The 21,963-nt window shown below is 32.9% G+C and overlaps 1 pseudogene; it reads left to right on the top strand.

Annotated features, from left to right (window-relative positions):
• The window catches only part of LOC149235855 (large ribosomal subunit protein uL6 pseudogene), a 35,279-nt pseudogene extending 24,065 nt beyond the window's left edge, over positions 1-11,214 (top strand).
• Positions 11,215-21,963: the final 10,749 nt, after the last annotated feature.

The following is a 21,963-nucleotide window of genomic DNA, read 5'->3' as shown; positions in this document are numbered from 1 at the left end:
GAAGATTAGCCTTTGTAAACAAAATAATTTATATCCATAGATTTTCTAAAGCTATTGCATAAATATGGCTCATCTAGTTCTAAAAATCATAAAATATCACAAATCAGAAAATAAAATTTATTTACACAGAAGAACATAAATTCTTTTAATAAATTATTGACTCATCTTTTAAGCTTTTTCACTTTGATGACTTAATGGCTTGGAAGCTATAATTCTCTTGCATCAGCATATCTAATCCATAGTATTATTAATATGACTATACATATCCACTCTCACACAAAATTCAATGCTTTTATACACCACACTATCCAAGGATGACTTCCTTTTTAATTTAATTTGTTTTGACGACGTAATCTTGGAATTATTGTGGTACTCTAACAATTTCCACATTTTTTGTGCAGTGTTATGCAGTATTGAATGATGCATGATTATTCTTATTATTAATCTAAAAAACTTGCATCTTCATAATTAAATGTCATATGGAATGTAACAACGCTCATGAAATTTCCATGTAATAGAAGTAAATAAAAGGAAAAATAATAACCACGGTTTATGCGACACTTATTCCAAGCTGAATATTGGGTAAAATCCTAGTGACAAGGATCAATTTTGTGGTTTATGACTAAGGAAATTGGCAAAGGAAATGAATAAGGCTTTGGAAAGGAAAAATGACATTTTTGGCACATTTATTTATGAAAATAATGGAAATTAGGATACAATGGAGGTGAAAGGTCACAGGTCTCATGTGAGGAGGAAATTGAAGGAAAATAATGGAAAAAAGAAGAAAATGGAGGCCTCATTCATAAAAAGGCTTATGAGGGTCAGTTGATAACCTTTTGTCACTTCAATTTTGGAGCTCTCTCATACTCTTGGAGACTTGGAGTTTTCTTGGAACACTCTTGGTGGGTGTGGCATACATAGATTCTTGGAAGAAGAAGGAAAAGGAAGAGCAGGAAAATGCAAGAGCACATCGGGATCAGCACCTACATCATATTTGCTTGCAGGTACCGATTTGCATGTATGTTTCCTTCACTAGTTTTGGCATGCATGGCATATGCATGTGGATTCTGGGTCACGATTTGTCATTGGCATGGTGGATTGTCTGGATTGACAATTGATTTCCTATCCTTACCATTTCTCAGATAGTCATGGTGATTGTGGGTTTACTTTCATTACTTATCTTTGGTTGGTTTTGATGTTTCCTTAGCTTGGGTTGAGTTATTAGTTCCTCGAATCCCTCATTGGAAAAATTCTATAGAAGCCCTGTAACAACTCGGGTTGAGTTAATAGTCCTTGAAGCCTCGGTTGGAAAAAAGTTTTGGAATCCCTTGGTGGTTTGATTTTCTAGTCCTGGAAGCCTTGGTTGGAAAAAAATTTCTAGAAGCCTTGGAAGGCTTGGATGGATACGAATTTGATGACGGTTTCGTGATGTATGACCGTGAGGTGGAATCACTATTTGATGGGTTGAGGTGGATGGCCTCTAGAAGCACTGGATGAGGTTTGATTGATGTGTTCTATGAGATCCCACATTCATGCTCGAAACATGGCATGGGGGTGAATGGTTGAAGAGAGATTTAGCTCAGCCATTCTACGGTGAGGTTGAATGTGGAAGTCCCATCCCGGGCTTGGATTTTTCATCATTAATGAAAGGTTATTTCTCCTTGTATTTCGATGAGAATTTTTATGGATTATAGGTGGTCTATATGTGTTTCATGAAAACAACCATGTATAGCTTTCATAATGTTTTTACATGTAATTGAATAAGCAATGTCTCTATGACCTAATGGATGGAATGGTAGCTGATGTATTTATGCATTAATGGTTCTTAGCGATTCTCTCCTAAGGATGAGACCAGTATGCTCAGAACTGTTATTTACAGCTATAGATTACATATTTGTGATATGTTTTATGAAATGCTTGTCATGTCTAGTAGGGGTCCAATCAAGCTCCTAAACAAGTATTTGCTTTAATACTGTCATTTTCATGTTGTTTTATTGTTCTCAAGATTTGGTTTCATTTTGGGCAGTGACCTAGGGCCTGGGCCTGAAAATGTGGCTCAATCCCTTGGGTAGTTGGCATAACACTAACAAATTTAGCCTTTCGTCGCTGGCAGATAAACTTGTGAGAGAAACTTTGGGTTTCTGGATGCTCTCATGTGTATAGAATATGAGTGACTAAGGCTTTGTTTTTCCACAACTTTAGTGGGACCCAAGGAAAAGTTGCCTAAAGTATTAGATTGGTTCCTAAGGGTCCTGTAGCTAATGTTGAATGTCTATACGGTGTGTTTCCATTGATTTTACTTCCTTAACATGACTTAGGATGTCAAATCATACAATAGTGGCCTCTCGTCACATGTTTACCTCATCTGGAAGGTTGCTTGGGTAGATGTGAGAGGAGGGTGTTACAGAGTGGTATCAAAGCATGGACCACCCCTCAGACTAGATGGGCTATGTGTTGGTCCTGCAAGCATTTCAATTGCATGTGTGTCTCTCACCCTCCCATTCCATGTGCTTGTTGCATTTGCATGATGTTTTTCATGGTTCTAGTGATGTGATCATGTGAAAATTGAGGTTGTTATTGTGGAATGCATCAATGTGAGTGTATGACTAGTTACATGTCGATTTATGTCACTTGCATGTAACATTGTAGTATGGTTGGTACACTGTTGCATGTTTGGTTACATTCTTGTATGATTTGTTGCATGTATCATTCCTGCATGTTTGATTTCAAGTATTGTTCACTCATGCTTGATCATATGTGCTTATGCATATGTGTAGTTGGTTACGTATTTCTTATGCATGTTCATGTTTGTATGTGGTCAAGAGTACAATGATATAGTGGTTGTTGTCATGCATGAGGTCATGGTGTTTTTTATTGTTAAGGTCATGCATTAATGACTGGACCCTAGCTAGAATGATGGTTACATGGACATATTCTTCTGTATTAAGTTTTTATATAGTGTCATGATTATGTTATACATGTATCATGTTGATTTGTTGATCTTGCAGAAAAGGTATCCTCAACAAACTATGCTAAGGTACATTGGTTTATTGTGATTTGGTTTAGCTCACATGATATACCATGTAGGAAGAAATATCATATGGCTAGCAATATGGTTGACTACAAAGACTCTCCCTATGAATCTGAAGAGTGGTATGGTGTTGGGAACTCTTCCAATTTGGTAGTTACACTAAGAAGCTTAAACGAAGAAATAAGGAGTTGTAAGGCAGATAATGGCATAATCATGTAGGCACATCAGAAACAAGTAGAGGTAAATGTAGTGATACTTCATAGTTTATCATATTTGCAGTGACAATGACCACATCAGATCAACTATGAGCAGGAGAATAGAGCTAATGGAGCATATGGTAGTTAGTTTCATGGTGATCATAGGTTAGATAGAGATGACACAATTAGAGATGATAGATTGTTGGATACTCTGAATAGGAGTGGTGATAGACACATGTATTATTCTAGTTCTAATTTAGATAGGCATCTTGATCGTCATCGTTATCATCCTTACAAGAGGAGTCATAGGGGATATTTTTTGGATGAGTTTAAGAAATAAAAGACACTAACATCTGACGAAGAGATGAAGAAACCACAAGATGCAGAGGCATGGTTTCTTCGCATGAGGAAATTCTTCAGGTTGCATGACTATTCAGAGAACATGAAATCTAGAGATACTACATTCAATATAAAACGTAAAGAATACATTTGGTGGGAAGGTGTGAAGAATTTCATATGCATTCATGAGGATGATTTGACTTGGAGTGAGTTTGAGTGGCTATTCAAGAAGAAGTATTTTTCAGAGAGATACTTTTATGACAGGGCGAAAGAATTTTATGAGTTAAATATGGGTTCTATGATAGATGATGAGTACACTAGCCGATTCTTGGAGTTGCTCAGGTATATGCCTTATCTCATAGAGGAAAGGGCTAAGATTCACAGGTTCATTAGTGGGTTATCGGTTGCATTTAAAGACAGGATTGAGTTCAATGAGCATAGATCATTGGAGGGGGCCATTTGAAGCTAAGGAATTGCTATGAAAAATTGAAGAGAAGAACTAATACTAAGCCATACTAGAGAGGTAATGTAAAGAAAAAGGAAAATGGGACAGAAAATGAACAAGGCCTTAGGATACAGGTAACAAGGAGAATGTTGCACCACTTAAGAAGTTCAATGCATCAGATAGAGGATGGGGATTCTAATGAGGAGAATAGAAGAAGGAGACAGACTAGAAGCCTATAGAGTGTTAGATTTGTGGCAAGGATCATCACAAGAGAGATTGTTCATAGAATCAGGATGGTAGACCTCAGATATACAGTGCGCAGGAGGCACAAACTGTTGGGGATGTTGGTCAGAGTATTCCACATATCTGCAGCATTGGATAACAAACAGGAAGATCATCATGAAGTTATCATTAAGATCGACGGTAAGCTTTATGATCAAGTTATTTCTATTTTGATCAACCTTGGATCTAATTATAGCTTAGTTAGTCCTCACTTTGTAGATAAGTGTGGTTTGAGTAAGGAATTGCATGCAAAGTCTTAGTTAGTGTAGTTGGCTACAAGTATGAAGAAGCAATTTCACCATTGGGTAAGAACTTGCGCATTTTATTTTAATGGTATTCCTACCACAACATATTTGAATGTATTACGGTTGGGATCATAGAATATGTCGTTGGGTATGGATTGGTTGTATATTCATATAACCAAGGTAGACTGTTCCGACAAATCCATTGAATGTGTTGATGACAATGTAGAACTAAGTGTCTTACAGGGTAAGAAGAAAGCTACATCAATTAGGATGGTGATAGTTATGCAAGAAAAGCGTAGTCACAAGAAGGGTGTAAGCTATTTGCAGTGCACATTTATAGTGATATGGGTAAGGAGGTTTAAGATGCAAATGCATTGAGCATGTATCCAATTTTACAGTAGTGCAAAGGTGTATTTCCTGAGGACATCTTAGAGTCACCACCTCATAGGGAGGTAGAATTTTCTATTGAGTTAGTGCCAAGGGAATCTCCAACATCAAAAGCACCTTATAGTATGAGAACACCTCAGTTGGTTGAGTTAAAGATGCAATTGAAGGAAATGTTGGAGAACGGGTGCATTACGCCAAGTGTATCACCTTGGGGTGCACCAGTATTGTTTGTAAAGAAGAAAGATGGTACTTTCAAGTTATGCATTGACCACAGGAAGTTGAACAAGTGACCATTGAGAACATGTATCTGCTGATGAGGATTGATGACTTGTTCAATTAGCTGAAGGGAGAAACAATGTTCGCTAAGATCGACTTGAGATCTAGATATCATCGGGTATGTATCAACGATGAGGACATTTACAAGACTACATTTAGGACAAGATATGGGCATTATAAGTTCTTTTTTTTTCATTTGGCTTAACTAATGCTCCAGCTACAAATATGTGCTTGATGAGTAGTGTGTTGCATCCATATTTGGATAAGCTTTTTATTGTGTTCATTGATGATATACTGGTATATTATAAAAATGAGGAAGAGCATGCTGAATATTTAGTAGCAGTGTTGACATTTTTGATAAAGTATTTGTTATATGCTAAGCTCAAAAAGTGTAGTTTCTTTCAGACTGAGGTACACTACTTGGGGCATGTTTTCTCCAAAAAAGGCATTGCAGTAGATTCATAAATAATAAGATCCATCATGGAGTGGGTATCTCGTAAGAATGTGGATGAAGTCAGACCCGTCTTGGGTCTGGCAGGCTGGTATACGAGGTTCATCGGGAAGTTCTCATAGATTTCTTATCCTATCACATCATTGGAGAGGAAAGGTACAATTTTCAAATCGACAGAGAAGTGAGGTTAGCTTTGAGTAGCTCAAGCAGTTGTTGACACATGCACTAGTGTTAAAGATTTTCATATCTAAACAAAGAGTTTGTAGTATGCACAGAAACTTGTGAGAGAGGACTTGGTGGAGTCCTTATGTAGGGTGGATAGGTGGTATGATATGAGTCGAGAAAGTTGAAAGAGGATGACCAGAACTATCCCACACATGATATTGAGTTAGCAGTGATTATACATGCATTGAACATGTGGAGGCACTATCTTATGGGTAGGAGGTGACGTTGATGAGAGATGACAATGGTTTGTGATATCTATTTGACCAAACGAAACTGAATGGTAGGCAGGCTCGGTGGTTGGCTACGATCAGTGAGTTTGATTTTTAGATCAACTATATCAAAGGTAAAGATAACAAAGTTGTAGATGCTCTTAGTAGATGGATACAGGTAAATCATTTAGCAGCTATGAAATCCTATGGGACAGATCTACCGGATAGGATATTACAGGAAGGCCAACAGGATGTTAGATATATGGATATTGTGCACAGATTATAGCAGAGTAATAGTATAGGTAAAAGTATAGGTAAAAGTATAGGTAAAAGTGATGGTAAATGTACAGGTAGTGGTACAGGTGCAGGTGCAGAAGAAGTGGATTGTTGCCTTACAACAGATGGATTGGTCAGGTTTATAGGTAGCATATATGTGTCAGAAAATAGTGAGCTCAAGAAGATGATCTTGAGGGAGTTTCATGTGAAACCTTATTTAGGTCACCCAGGTTATGAGAAGAAACTAACAGCAGTGAAAATATTTTACTGCTAGCCGAATTTGAAGAGCAACGTAACAGAGTTCATGGCTAGGTGTTCTAATTTTCAACATGTGAAGGCAGAATGTAAGTATCCATGTGGACTGTTGCAACCCATCACAATCGTAGAGTGGAAATGGGAATTCATTTAGATGGAATTCATTACATGTTTTATGAAGACAGTGAGACAAAATGATTCTGTCATGGTTACTATGGACAAGTTGATGAAGGTTGCACATTTCATTTTGGTGAAGTCTACATTTTCAGCTAGTGATGTAGCATAGGTATTCATCCAATATGTGGTTATATTGCATGGTGTGACGAAGAAGATTATTTTAGACAGGGATGCGAAGTTCACTTCCAATTTTTGGAAGGAGTTATTTGCAGGCTTGGGCACAAATTTGGCCTTCAATTTAATTTATCATCCACAGATAGATGGAAAAACAAAGAGGGCCAATAGGATATTGGAGGACATGTTGAGGATGTAAGTGATGCATCAGAAACAAAAGTGGGAAGACTACCTCCAATTGGTAGAGCTTTCATACAACAATGGGTATTAGGAATCTTTGAGAATGAGTCCTTTTGAGGCATTGTATGGATGGAGTTGTAACACTCCCATAAGTTAGAGTGATCTGGTTAACATGGTATTGATTAGACCAAATATAGTGGCAAACATGTAATAGGAAATGTAGGTTATAAAGAAAAATATAAAGGTAGCACATGATAGGGAGAAAATGTACACAAATAGGAAAAGGTTATTCAAGGAGTTCCACGTTGGGGAACATGTGTATTTTCTCATTAAACTGAAGAAGAGATCCTTGTGGATTGGATAATGTGCCAAGATGGCACCACGGTTTTGTGGACCCTTCAATATCATTGAAAGGATTGGACCAGTAGCCTATCGACTTGCACTCCCTTTGACATTGAAATTCCATGATGTTTTCCTTGTGTCATTGCTTAAGAAGTATGTTAAAGATGTTTATCATGTGATTGACTAGTCTGTATTATAGGTAGAACCAGATGGAGAATTCCAGCCAGAGCCTCAATGTATATTTCAGAAAAAGGTGCCCATGCTCCAAAACTGAGAAATCGAGCAAGTTAAGGTGCAATGGAACCTTTGGGCCCCATGAAGCTACATGGGATATGGCAGATCAAACGAGGGCTATGTATCCTTCCTTAGTTTCCAATTGAGGAAAATCAGTTTTGGCTTGGTGTTTTGGTGTGATTTTTATATATTTTGTGGTATATGTTTTGGTATATGTTTTGATGATGTCATTTTATGTACATATGTATATGGATGTAAATACCACCATGAGCTATGTTATAAAGCTCCAATAATCGGTATGAGTGTCATGTCATTATCATTTTATGTTATTATGTTTTCATGTTGATTGCTTCTCAGCAGGTTGATCATATTAAATACTGCATCGAGTTAAGTTATAAGCTCCAACGACAATATATTTTTCTTAAATTAGTTTTCTAGTTATAGGTGTTGTTGAACATGGAAGATAGTGTTCTTCCCAAGGGGAAGGCTTCTGTAACAACCCTGGTGAAAATTCCATCTAATAAATGTAAACAAGGGAAAAATAATAACCACAGTTGATGGGACACTTATTCCAAGCTGAATGTTGGGAAAAATCCTAGAGATGGGGATCACTTGTGATTGTTTATTACTAAAAAAATTGGCAAAGGTAATGGCTAAGGATTTGGAAAGGAAACATGGCATTTTTGGCACATTTATTTATGAAAATAATGGAAATTAGGAGAAAAGGGATGTGAAAGTTCACAGGTTTCATGTGATGAGGAAATTGAAGGAAAATAATGGAAAATGAAGAAAATAGAGGCCTCACTCATAAAAACGCTTCCGAGGATCAATTGGTAACCTTTTCTCAATTCAGTTTTGGAGCTATCTCATTATTCTCTCTATCTCTCATCCTCTTCGAGACATAGATCTTTCTTGGAGCACTCTTGGTGGATGTGGAATACTTGGACGTTTGGAGAAATAAGGAAAAGGAAGAGTAGGAAAGTGCAAGAGGGGATCGGGATCAGTAGCTACATCATATTTACTTGCAGGTACTGAGTTGCATGTATGATTTCTTCACTAGCTTCAGTATGCATCACATATGCATGTGGATTCTTGGTCATGATCTCTCATTGACATGTAGGATTGCCTGGATTGACAGTGGACTACTCAGCCTTTCCATTTCCTAGATAGCTATGGTGATTTTGGGTTACTTTCATTACTTGTTTTTCGTTGGTTCTCATGTTTCCTTAGCATGGGTTGAGTTCTTAGTTCCTAGAAGCCCTGTTTGGACAAACACTCTAGAAGCCCTTTAACAGCTTGGGTTGATTGACTAGTCCTGGAAGCCTTTGTTGGAAAAATACTCTGGAATCCCTTGATCAGTTGAGTTAGTAGTCCTAGAAGCCTTGGTTGGACAAACGCTCTAAAAGCTCGGCGACAACTATGGGTTGAGTTACTAGTCCTGGAAGCCTTAGCTGGAGAAAATGCTCTGGAAGCCCTGGAAGTCTTGGATGGAGACCAATCTAATGATGGTTTGTCATGTTTGACTATGAGGTGGAATCAATGTTTGATGGGTTGAGTTGGATGGCCTCTGGAAGCCCTGGATGAGTTTTGATTGATGTGTTATATGAGATCCCACATTCATGCTTGGAATATGGCACGAGGGTGAATGATTGAAGAGAGATTTGACTCAACTATTCTAAGCTTAGATGGGATATGGAAGTCTGATCCCAGGTTTGGATTTTTCATCATTAATGAAAGGTTATTTATCCTTGTATTTCTATGTGAATTTTTATGGATTATATGCAGTCTATATGGCTCTACTTTAATGAGTATTTCTGTTGCTATTACATTGATTATGTATGTGTTATATGGCAGTAGCCATGTATGGATTTCATCATGTTTTTACTTGTAATTGAATGATAAATGCATCTATGACCTAATGGATGGAATGACAGTTGATGTATTGAGGCATCAATGGTTCTTAGTGATTCTCAGCTAAGTATGAGACCCCTATTCTCAAAACTATTATTTACACCTATAGATTACGGATTTGTGATATGTTTGATGAAATGCTTGTCGTCGCTACTAGGGGTCCAGTCAAGGTCTTAAACAATTATTTTCCTTAACTCTCTCATTTCCATGTTGTTTTACTTTTCTAAAGCGATGGTTAAATTCTGGGCAATGACCTAGGCTTTGTGCGTGGAAAAATTTCTCAACTTCGAGGGTCTCTAGAAAAAAACTAACAAATTTAGTCTCTAGTCACTGGAAAATAAGCCTGTGAGAGTGACTTTGGGTTTGTGGATGTTTTCATGCCTATAAAATGAAAGCGTTTGAAGCTTAAGTTGTCCAAAAGTTCAGTGGACCCCAAGGGCAAGCTGTCTAAAGTATTGGATATTTTCCTGAGGGTCCTGTAGCTAATGTTGAATTTTTGTATGGTTTGTTTCCGTTGGTTCCACTTAACATGAATTAGGAGGTCGAATCATAACATAGTGGCCTCTACTCGCATGTGTTACCCCGGCTGGCAGGTTGCTTGGGCAGATGTGAGAGGAGGTTGTTAGATTGAAAAATATTTGTTCACTGAAGGAGTTTCTATTTTCAACCCTAGAGGATGAACCCACATTGACGTTTTATTTTTGTGAATGTGTGAGATTTAAATTCTTGTGAATATTATTTGTCTGATACTATTATGGATGGTTTCAATAAGGGGAAGTGGAAAGTGTTGCACGTTACACATTATCATTTTTTATAGAAATTAGAATTGTGGCAGATCCCTTTTGGCATCGGTTATGTGACAGATGAGGAAATCAAATAGATAGATAGATTTGAAAGAATAACACTTGGTCTTGATCCTCCATGTCCCTCAACCATTTCATCAATCGTTTGTTGATGGTTATTATTGGTATGTTATAGAAGCGGTTATTTTTAAACTACGCAACTTTCCATTGTTGTTGTCTATTTATTTTGGTGGTGGATATGTGAGTGTGAAGCAAATGAGTCGGGGAAATTACGACCATATTATCCTCACAGACAATGGATATCCTAGAGGTGGTGAAAGTAGAGGTGAGGGGCAAATAGATAAAAGTTACAGGCTCTTGCAACAATCTTACCAAGAATTTGAAGCACCTGAATCTTGATTTTTAGCTCATGGAGGGTGATAGAAAGATGAAGGTGGACACTTGGTTCATATCAAAGAAAAGCATGGCTTCCATCTGCACTTCAATGAACCATGTCACAAATATGATCACGAGGGTCACCAAGTGGTATTGGTACAGGATGAGGTTTGTTTATGCTCATTTCCCTATCAACGCCAGCATTGGACGTGGGAAGACCAGCATTGGAATTTGTAACTTTTTGGGTGAAAAAAAGTGATAAAAGTGGAACTACTCAATGATGTTACTATTAGCAGATCTGATAACTTCAAGGATGAAGTTATTTTGGAAGGAAACGATATTGAACTTGTATCTTTATCTTCTACCTTGATAAATCACAAAGGTCACGTGAAGAAGAAGGACATTCAAAATTTTTTTGGATGGTATTTATGTGAGTGAGAGATGCACCATTGAAGATTGAAGGCTATGTGGTTTTCCATAAGAGAATAGATTTCTCCATCATTTTTAATGATCTGGAGTAGCACATGTTTAGTGCATTGTTAGAGGAAAATTTCTGGAAAATCTCAGGAAGAATGCTTCAAATTGTTCTTAAACCGTAAAGAAGGTACACAGGCCTCAAAATAAATTATTTGCATATGATGAAAGGACACAAAAAAATTTCACGACAAATAATCAAGGTGTTTTTTTCATATGGTCTAATTGCGCCGAGAGGTGCTCTGCAACCCAGTATATGGTAGATGCGTAGGTGTAATAAAAAAGGAAGTTAAAAGTGATATCATGGATTAGTAGAAACATTTAAATGTTCTCTCAATTAATAATAAAAGGTAAAAAATAATAAATAAAAAGTTAAAAGTAACACAAAACTCATTTTTGCGGATGAGTATAAACATTTAAATGTTGGCTCAATTAATATTAAAAAATTAAAAGCAATAAAAAAATAAAATTCAATTTGTTATAATTTGATTTTGTTATTAACTTGTGAATAAGATTTGATACAATACCATGGCTTATCGATATCACAAGTCCAAAAACCATAACTTATTTCACAATAAAAAAAACTATATCAATATGAGAAGATTCTTAACCATTGATATCCACTCCAACATTATTGTGAATATTATTAACTTGTAAATAAGCTTTGTTACAATATCATCGGACAATACCATGGCTTATCAATATCATGTGTCCAGAAAACATAACTTCTTTCACAATCAAAATATTTTCTAACAATATGAAAATATTCTTAACCGTTGATATTCACCCCCTCTTTATCATGAATATTATTAACTTGTAAATATACTTGGTCACAATATCATGGTTTATCAACACCACATGCCCAAAAAGCATAGCATATTTCAGAGTCAAAATATTTTATAACAATATGAAAAGTTTATTAACCATGGATATTCACCCCCACTTTTCCATTGATATTATGAACTTGTGAATAGGCTTTGTTACAATATCATGTGCCAATACCATGGAAAAAAAATATAACTTACTTGATCATCAAAATATTTTATAACAATATGACAAGATTCTTAACCATGGATGTTTACCCCCACATTACCATGGATATTATTAACTTGTAAATAAGTTTTGTTACAATATCATGGGCCAATTATGGTTGATCAATACCACATGCCCAAAAACCATAACTTATTTCACAATCAAAATATTTTATAAAATATTTTAATTTAATTTAATTCTATAGCATTTTTTTAATTAAATCTAAAAGGAAAATTATTATAATTAGTTTTGAGATATATCTAAACCCTCTATCCTTACAACTACTAAAAATATTCCCATAGAAATTAAATCAAGGTTCTAATAAAAATAAAATGGGAATACTGTAGATAAAGATATGAAATTTATATAATATAAATTATATTATTAAGAACCGACATAGATCCATCTAAACTAAGGATCCAAGTGATGAAAGAAAGAAAAGTGACTAACAATAATAGAGGAAAGATAATGCATGATTCTTTTAAGTTTTTTATTATTGTATTTTCCTTGACATTATTGATCCAAAATATGGGTTTAATACTTTACATCCAGTTGAGTTTTTTTTAATTTAAGCACTTTCTTAATCATGATACAATGGGATCAAATTTAAGAGTTCGGGGTGGAGAGAGAGAGGCAGCGCGATAGTGATAGAATTGGAGGTTAGAGAGAGAGAGTGTGTTGATGGGAGGGGAGAGGGGGAGAGAAAGGAAAGAGAGAGAGAGAGAGAGAGAGAATATAAAATACATAGAGAGATAAATTTGGAGAGAGATATGGAGTGACAAGGGATATATGAAGAGACAGTGAGAGAGAGAGTAGAGCAGGGAAGAAAGAGAAGAGGAGTGGAGAGAGTTAGGGAGAGAAGGGGAATAGAGAGAGACAAAGACACATACATGGATGGGAGATACAGAGGAACACAGGGAGGAAGATAGTGATAGAGTTGGAGGCAATAGAGAGAGAGAGAGAGAGGGAGAGAGGGAGTGGAAGAGGGAGGGAGAGAAATTGATAGATAGATATGGAGAGAGAGTGTGAATGTTTAGGGTGTTAGATAGAGAGAGGGAATAAGAAAGAGACTCATAGATACAAATATAGATATTATATATTATTATATAACCAACCTAGATCCATCTTAACCTTGATCTATGAAGCGCTGAGAAGGATCAAACCTCTTGGGGTACAAACCTTTCCTCAAGTTTTTCACTAAAAAGAAAATGGTTTGAGTGCAGAACATGAGGAATGATTTCCGCCATGAGAGATTTGATCCCTCTCGACACTTAATAGATCTAGGGTAAAAATGGATCTAAGCTGATAGAATTTACAGTAATGTTGTATTCCACATTGATTTTTGTTTTTCGAGATAAAAATAACCAATATATTGATATCATAGACTCCTCATAATCATAATCCTTTGATTCTGAAGAAGACAATGTTACAAGTATCTCAACATTCTAGCCGTGAAGAATCTCAAAACTCCAACCATGAAGTTTCTTGAAACTCTAGAATTGGGAAGGTCGATTAAAGATATTTGCATCTGTTAGTAACAAATTCAATATTTTGATAAATCTTCGTGAGCTGCTAAGAATTATTTAAAAAGCGTTACTCATTTAGTGATAAGATCCAATACATTGTTTAGCATGTGTGTTTTATTTTTATAAATATCGTAGCTGCTAAGAACTAATTAACAAGCCTTATTCATACTTGTAAGTGTTATGAAGTCATCAGATCCAATACATGTTTCACATGTGTGTTTTATTTTATGAATATCATAGAAATAGATTAATTTATTTGTTGAGATGTCTTATCCTATTTAATACTATATTCTATTTGTCGGTGTCCTTTTTTGAATATTAGCTTTTTATTATTCATATTTTTTAAAGTGTGTTTAGTTAATTATATTATATTAATTATTATTAGTTTAAACTTTTAAATATCATATTAATTATGATTGGTAATTCTTCACACTTTTATTTGAAGAGTGCTCACACTATGAATATTGCTCTAAACATTTTTAAGCATTACTATAATTAAAATATCTAATTATAAAAATTGAATTATAATTATAATTTTAAAATTAGTGATGTGATACTCAAAAAATTTTAAACTTAATATTAATAACCTAATATTAACATTAATAACTTAATAATATTAATAACTTTATAATAACTTTAATAATTTATTAATATTAACAACTTAATAATATATTAACACGATAATACATTAATTTAAAAATTATCAATGTGATATTATAATATGTTTTAATGTTATGTTATAATGTTAGGTTACATTTATACTATTTGGATTTATAATATTGGGTATAAATACAATATTTACTTAATACATAATTAATATTAAATATATTATTAATATTTAATTATGATATTAATATTATATGTAATATTATTACAACATTTAAATATGATTGTTAAAAGTGTAATATAGCAAGAATGACAAATTAATGATATATTAATCTACACATTTATAATGTCTTTATTAAAAATAATTTATACACTAAGACATGTTGACAATTGGTGATATGGTCAACTTTAGTAGACATGGGAAACATAATCAACAATATTCAACTAGATTACCATGTTCAATCACACAGGCAAATCTAGTCAACCACATTATAAACATAGTCAAACCTTGATAGTCAACATCTATAGTCAATGTTTAAATAATTGGTCATGATCAAATTTGGTTAATACTATGTTTTCCATGCATAACAATAGTCAACGTAATGACATAGTCAATCTTTCTGCACTGAAGATAGCTCCATCAACCAACTAGTGAAGGTGATTTGATGCCTTGCGGTTAAGTGATCATTTTTTGAATCAGTCGTGGGTGCAGCTTCAAATTAAAAATTAATAAACAATAATATTATTAAATAGTAATATCATGAAAAATAATTAATAATAAATAATAACATTATGAATAGATAAGAATATTTTATTAATTATAATATTAATAATTTTAAAGAACATTAATGTCCAGATGAGGTAGCTCAAGCGGCAAGGGCCGTGGAAATGAAGTCTCACCGAACCGGAAGTCTTGGGTTCAAATCTTGGGCTACCCCTCCCCAGTAGAGGGGTACATAATGGACATGTAAATCAGAGAGTCCCGCCCGAGCTTACAAAAAAAAATAAAATTAAAGAACATTAATAACGATAATTTTTTTAAAATTTAATTATGAATAATTTATAATTGAAAATATTAAATAACATTGAAAATTAAGTTAACCATATATAGATTAACATATTAGTATTAATTAATATATTAATATTGATATTAGTATTAGTATTAATATTAATTATTATAAATAAATGAGCTTAAACAAATTATTAATTAATTAATTAATTAATACAATTTAATAAATTAATAAAAATGAATATGGTCAAGCATGGTTGAATCTAGTCAAATATGCTCAACCATGTTCAACCATGGTCAATCACTGTTAGCCATCATCTACCATGATCAACCATGTTCAATGATCATATTTCATGGTCAAGCGTGCTCCACCATTACCAACCATGGTTATAATGATTAATCAATGTCTCTACAGTGAACCAGGATCAACGATGGTTAATCATGCTTGAATATGGTCAACCATGGTCAACATATTTATGGTCAAGCACAATCAACCATGATCAACCATGATCAACCATGATCAACCATGGTGAACCATTGTCACCCTTGATAAACCATGGTTGAATTTCATCAACCATGATGAACCATGATTAAATTCTCTTTGATCATGATCAATGATCATGGTCAACCATGGAAAATCATGGTTAGTAATGGCCAATCAATATTATCTATATACATAATGGGAAACATGAACAATCATGGTGAGCCATGGTCAAATATCAATCATGGTCGAACTTCACATTGTGACAAAGATTGTCTCGATATGAAAATCAACCATAGTCAATGACGGTCCAACGTTGCATTGTGACAAAGATTTTCTTGACATGAAAGTCAACCATGGTCCAACGTCTCATTGTGACAAGGATTTCCTCAATATGAAAATAAACCACGATAATCCATGTTTATTTTAGTGTTTATAATATTTATCTTAAGGTTTATATACCTTGGATTTATAATATTAATCCCTTAGGTTTGATATTAGCCGCTTGGGTTCATAACCCCTTAGGGTTTTAGTATTAATCCCTTGGGTTTATAATATCAATCCCTTGGGCTTATAATATCAACCATGGTCAATCACAACTAGTCGTGGTCAACCATATTTTTTTAAGGTCTATAATATTTATCTTATGGTAAATATACCTTAAGTTTAAAATTTTTATCCCTTTGTTTTATTATTCCCTTGGGTTTAAAATATCAATTCCTTTGGTTTAGTAATCTATGGGTTCATCTTCTTAGGGTTTAATATTATTCCCTTATGTTTATAGTCCCTTGGTATTTTAGTATTAATCTCTAGGATTTATTATTCCCTTGGGTTTATAGTATCAATCATGGTCAACCATGGTCCAACATCATATTGTGACCAATATTGTCTCAATATAAGAATCAACCATGGTTAGCCATGGTCCAATGTTGCGTTGTGACAAATATTCTCTCGATTTGAAAATCAATCATGGTCAACCATGGTCCACCATCACATTGTGACAATGATTATCTCAAAATAAAAATCAACAATAGTCAACCATGTTTATTTTAGGGTTTATAATATTTATCTTAAGATTTATATACCTTGATATTATAATATTAGTCTCTTGGGGTTAATATTATTCAACCATAGTCAAGGTTCAATATTATTCAACCATGGTGAACTATAGTCAAACATGTTTTATAAAATCAATCATGGTCAACCATGGTTAATCATGGTCAACTATGGTCCAATGTCACATTATGAGCAATATTGTCTCAATATGAAAATCAATCATTGTCTTAACCGTCGTACGACAGTGCATTATAACAAAGATTATCTCAATATGATAGTCAAGGTCAACCATGGTCAATCATGGTCAACCTTCATCAACCATGGTCAACCATGTTTTATAAAATTAAACATGGTCATCTATGGTCAATCATGGTCAATCATTGTCCAACGTTGTATCATGCCAAAGGTTGTATCAATATGAAAATCAATCATACTCAACCATAGTCCAACATCGCATTGTGGAAAAGATTGTGTCAATATGATAATCAACCATGGTCAACCATGTTTATTTTATGGTTTATAATATTTATCTCTTGTGTTTAATATTATTCCCTAGGGTTTATAATCCCTTGGGTTTTTAGAATTAATCTCTTGGGATTCTTATTCTCTTGGGTTTATAATACCTTGGGGATTTAGAATTAATTCATTAGGTCTATCAATCTAAGGGCTCATATTCTTAGGGTATAATATTATTAATCCCTTAGGTTTTTAGTAGAAATCCTTTGAGTTTATAATATCAATCCCTTTGGTTTATTAACCTAATGGTTCATATTTGTATCATAGGATTTAATTTTATTCATAAAACAATAATGCTATTAAATTTAATTTACACAAAAAATAATAATATTAATTAACAATAATAATACAAGTAATAATAACAATAATAAAAATAATAATAATAATAATATAATTGATATAGACTTTGTATATCGACCCATTTACTAATATAATAATACAATATTCCACATAGGTATACATATTATTAGTTTGACAAATTTACATATTATTGATAGGATAGAATCCATGTTCACACAACATTCCATGTTTTCTATACACCACAACATCTAACAACACGAATTCCTTTTAATTTAATTCGGCTTAAAACTTTCAGTGATTTTGGAAGCTTCAGCTTCCAAAGCATGTGAATTGACTATTGAGGTGTGATGATCAATGCACTGTACTCGTAATGGCAGGCTTGAAAGCATCTTCCCACGGCCAGCCAGCCATCGAACCATCGTTCAGAGAAAAGTTATCTACTACTCAGAAAAGTTATCGACTAGATGGAAAAGTTTTCACCTTTAAATTTGCTCATGGAACGCTGTCACGGTTGATGGTAACCCTAATGTGACAGGTCGAGAGACAGACATGTTTTTGCTACAGGACATGTTGAGCAGATCTGCCTGCAAGGGGCTGCAACAAGAATGGACGAGAGACGTATTTCAATTAACATGGTGAGTTTTCATGGTGAGACGTAATGTAGCAGGAGCCAGTCATGCAATTAGAGATAATTATGTGGGTTAGACGACTGGCAAGGATCAGTGGGATGTAATATTATAGATTACCATTTGAATGAAGATAACAATGATTATTTCAATTCGCAAGTATTATGTAAATCATAATGAAATTTAAAGTTCAAATCCATTTGAATCAAATATAAAAAATGTCAATACTTTTGCATTAACAATTTTTATATCATGCTTGCAGCTTTACGCATTTTTATATTAGATTATTTGATTACCATGTTCTTTAGGAAAGGTTTGACTATATTAATAACATTTTTTTTTGGTAAAAGCAAATTTGTCATTTATTATTATGATATTCTAGAAACCTTTCTGGCAAAAAGTTTTGATCACTTCATATTTTTTATCTCCTTCCGGGAAGTTTTGACCATTTCATAATTTTTCAGTATCTTTTAGGATTTAAATATTAGACTAACTTACAATATTACAGGCTATAGATATGAAATTTGTAGATTTGAATTTTGTAATTAAAATAAGTTAATTTTTTATTAAAAATGTTGAGAAAATGTCAAAGAAAATAACTAATTAGGCGAATATAAAATAATATAAAATAGTATAAATACAATAAATCAAATGATAACTTTAAAAAAAATTACAAATTTATTATAATTATAATTAATAAAAATATTTTTTTTAATAATATTGTTCTATATATTGACTATATTAATGTTCTTAATATAATTCTAATATTGATACTCAATATATTAATATTCTTAATATAATTATAATATTGATGTTAAGCCATGGTTGATATTTTTCCTTTATGTTTTTTTATATAATTTGTATAAATTTGCAAAAGAAAAATACATTGTTATTAAAATAGTCAAACTCTTTCTCATACTTCTCTTACTCATTGATAATCAATAATTATCTATATTCACAGGTAACTCAAATCTATTTAGAAGTAAATATGGTTGGTAAAATCAAATGATAATCTATTTTTGTTACCTAAACTATTATCCATATTCACAAGCAAGTCAAATCTGTGTAACCATTCTAAAAAATTCAAACTCGGAAATATTATTAATAAAATAAAAATTATAATAAACAAATCAAACTCTCTTCCAAATTTTTGTTTATAACATCCCTTATAAAAAATAAAATATATAATCTTAGTAATACTTAATCATCGATTTCAACCGACTCAATCCACAACTGATAGAAACTTATTGCTCCATTCTTGAAATACTTTTCATGATCTAGTTTTAACAAAATTATATAAACAATTCAATTTTTTTCATTTTCCTATTGAGAGTCTTCTCTAACATATAATACGCAATGTTCAATAGTTTATTACTTGTGAGACACCATAATTGTTTCATTATTAATCACATTACAAATCCTTCAAAGGGTAACCCAGGTCTCAATGGCATTAATCGTCGTGAATATCAAATCAATCATTAATTTATTCACGCAAAGAATCATGTATGTAGGTCTAATATAGAGTATGTAGGTTCCTAAAGAAAGATGATTAGGGGGATGATTAATTGCCATAAATGTGTTTCAATAAAAAAATTATTAGAGTGCATGGGCTTGGCCAATCGATTCTCCCTTTGAGCAAAACATGCTTCTCTCAAGGGACTCCTCATGTTTTATTTATAGCAAGAGTTTTTATTAAAGGTGTATGATGAGAGGTTTTAGTTTGGTGTTGATTTAGAATAGTGATAAGTATAGTGCGTTATTCAAACATATGTGTTGATGGGTTTAGATATCTATTGACATATTACATGTGTTAGTTCAGAATATTTTTATTAGATTTGTAAAATATATATATTTTTAAGCTAATTAAGAATTGATACTGGTTGTTTTTAAAATTAAAATAAAATATTCATTAAATAAAAAAATAATATCTATTTTATAAAAAAAATATGTATTTTTATTTTAATTAAAAATATTCTAAAACATTAAAGCAAGTTAGATGGTTGATGTGCGAAGAAGTTGTACTAAAATATTTTTAACATAGTTTTATACCAATTTTAGAAAATAAACGTATTTGAATGGATACTAAATTGCATATTGCCACATAAACCATGAGTAGCCTAGTGTATGCTCACATAGCGATGCAATTTTTTGATCCTTTTGGTCTCTTTTTATCGTTTTATCGCTGAATGTATTACGCTTTCCATTTCTGTTTTTGGAACAATGGTTGTTATTATGTGGACCTAGACTATGTGGAGAATGGAGACTTCTGTGAGTAGAAACATTTAGATAAATGTCTTCTTGATCCATCACATAGTTGAACAAATTGGTCACACATTTCAAACCAACTAATGTGGTTCATCATAAAGACAAAATAGATAAAGAGAATCTAATCTCACAAAAATATAAAAAATAAAATAAAAAAGTAGAAAGCAAAAAGAGATAAGTCATTAAAAGAACTCTTAAATAAATAATAATAAAGTAAAATAAGAAGATTAAAGAATAACAAAACTCAGTAGAAATTAAAATTAAAAATAAATAATTAAATAATAATCTTATTAAATAAATAAATTATTAATATATATAAAAATGAACGTTGCTACAAATATGAGTCAAACCATCGATAATATTAAAAAGAATAAAAATAAAAAGTAATAAAAAAATGGCATCGAAAACACCTACGTCTTGGGCGGGAACCAGGAAAGAAGACTTGTATTAGACTTTTCACCCTATCACCCCTACTTCAACGCTTTGAGCAGCCTTACAACGGTCAACCAGAACACAAAGATAGGATATATATATATATATATATATATATATATATATATATATATATATATATATATATATATATATATATATATAGATATATATATATATATATATATATATATAATTCAAAAGTATAGAATATCTAATTAAAAAAAACACAGAAGAAGGGGAAGGAAATTAGGAATAAAAATTATTTTAAATAAATAATAATAAAGGGAAGATATTAATAGGAATTAAATAATAAAGAGATAAATAAGAAAATAAAAAGGGGTCGATAAAAAAGAAGGGGAACAACTATATCAACAAAACCAAAGAAGTAAGAAGTCAAATTAAGAGGAAAATGTTGAAGAAAGAGCATGGATCCAATTTCTACTAATTCTCCAACCGTAATCTTTGTTAAGATTATTTGCTACTTGCTTCCCAATATTGATGACTTCACTAAGCTTTCTATGATGATAATGAGAAATCTTAGCAAGGACATGCACATTCTTTATACAAATGCAATGCCTAGTATTTATAGAATGTTCAACAAGAGTCGGGGATCTAGAGCGATTATGCTTGATGTCCGCAACATGCTCCTAAATTCTACGCTTGATAGAACAACTCGTCTTGCCAATATAAGGCTTCCCATGGGAACATGTGATCATGTAAACCCCTTTAGAGTTAAAAGGGTCAATTTGGTCTTTAACAGACCCAAGGGAAGACCAAATGGTGGTAAGTAGCATAAAGGAAACATAGATATTGTTTTTCTTAAGAATTTGAGCCAACTTGGTGGTGGTTGCTTGAATAAGAGGAAGATGGAAAGTGGCAATGA

This window comes from Pinus tabuliformis, chromosome 8 (assembly GCF_031772625.1).
Source record: "Pinus tabuliformis cultivar Carrire ecotype Pingquan chromosome 8, CPIR1, whole genome shotgun sequence".
NCBI lineage: Eukaryota > Viridiplantae > Streptophyta > Pinopsida > Pinales > Pinaceae > Pinus > Pinus tabuliformis.
The sequence above is the reverse complement of the archived record's forward strand: the minus strand, read 5'-3'. Positions and strand labels throughout refer to the sequence as shown.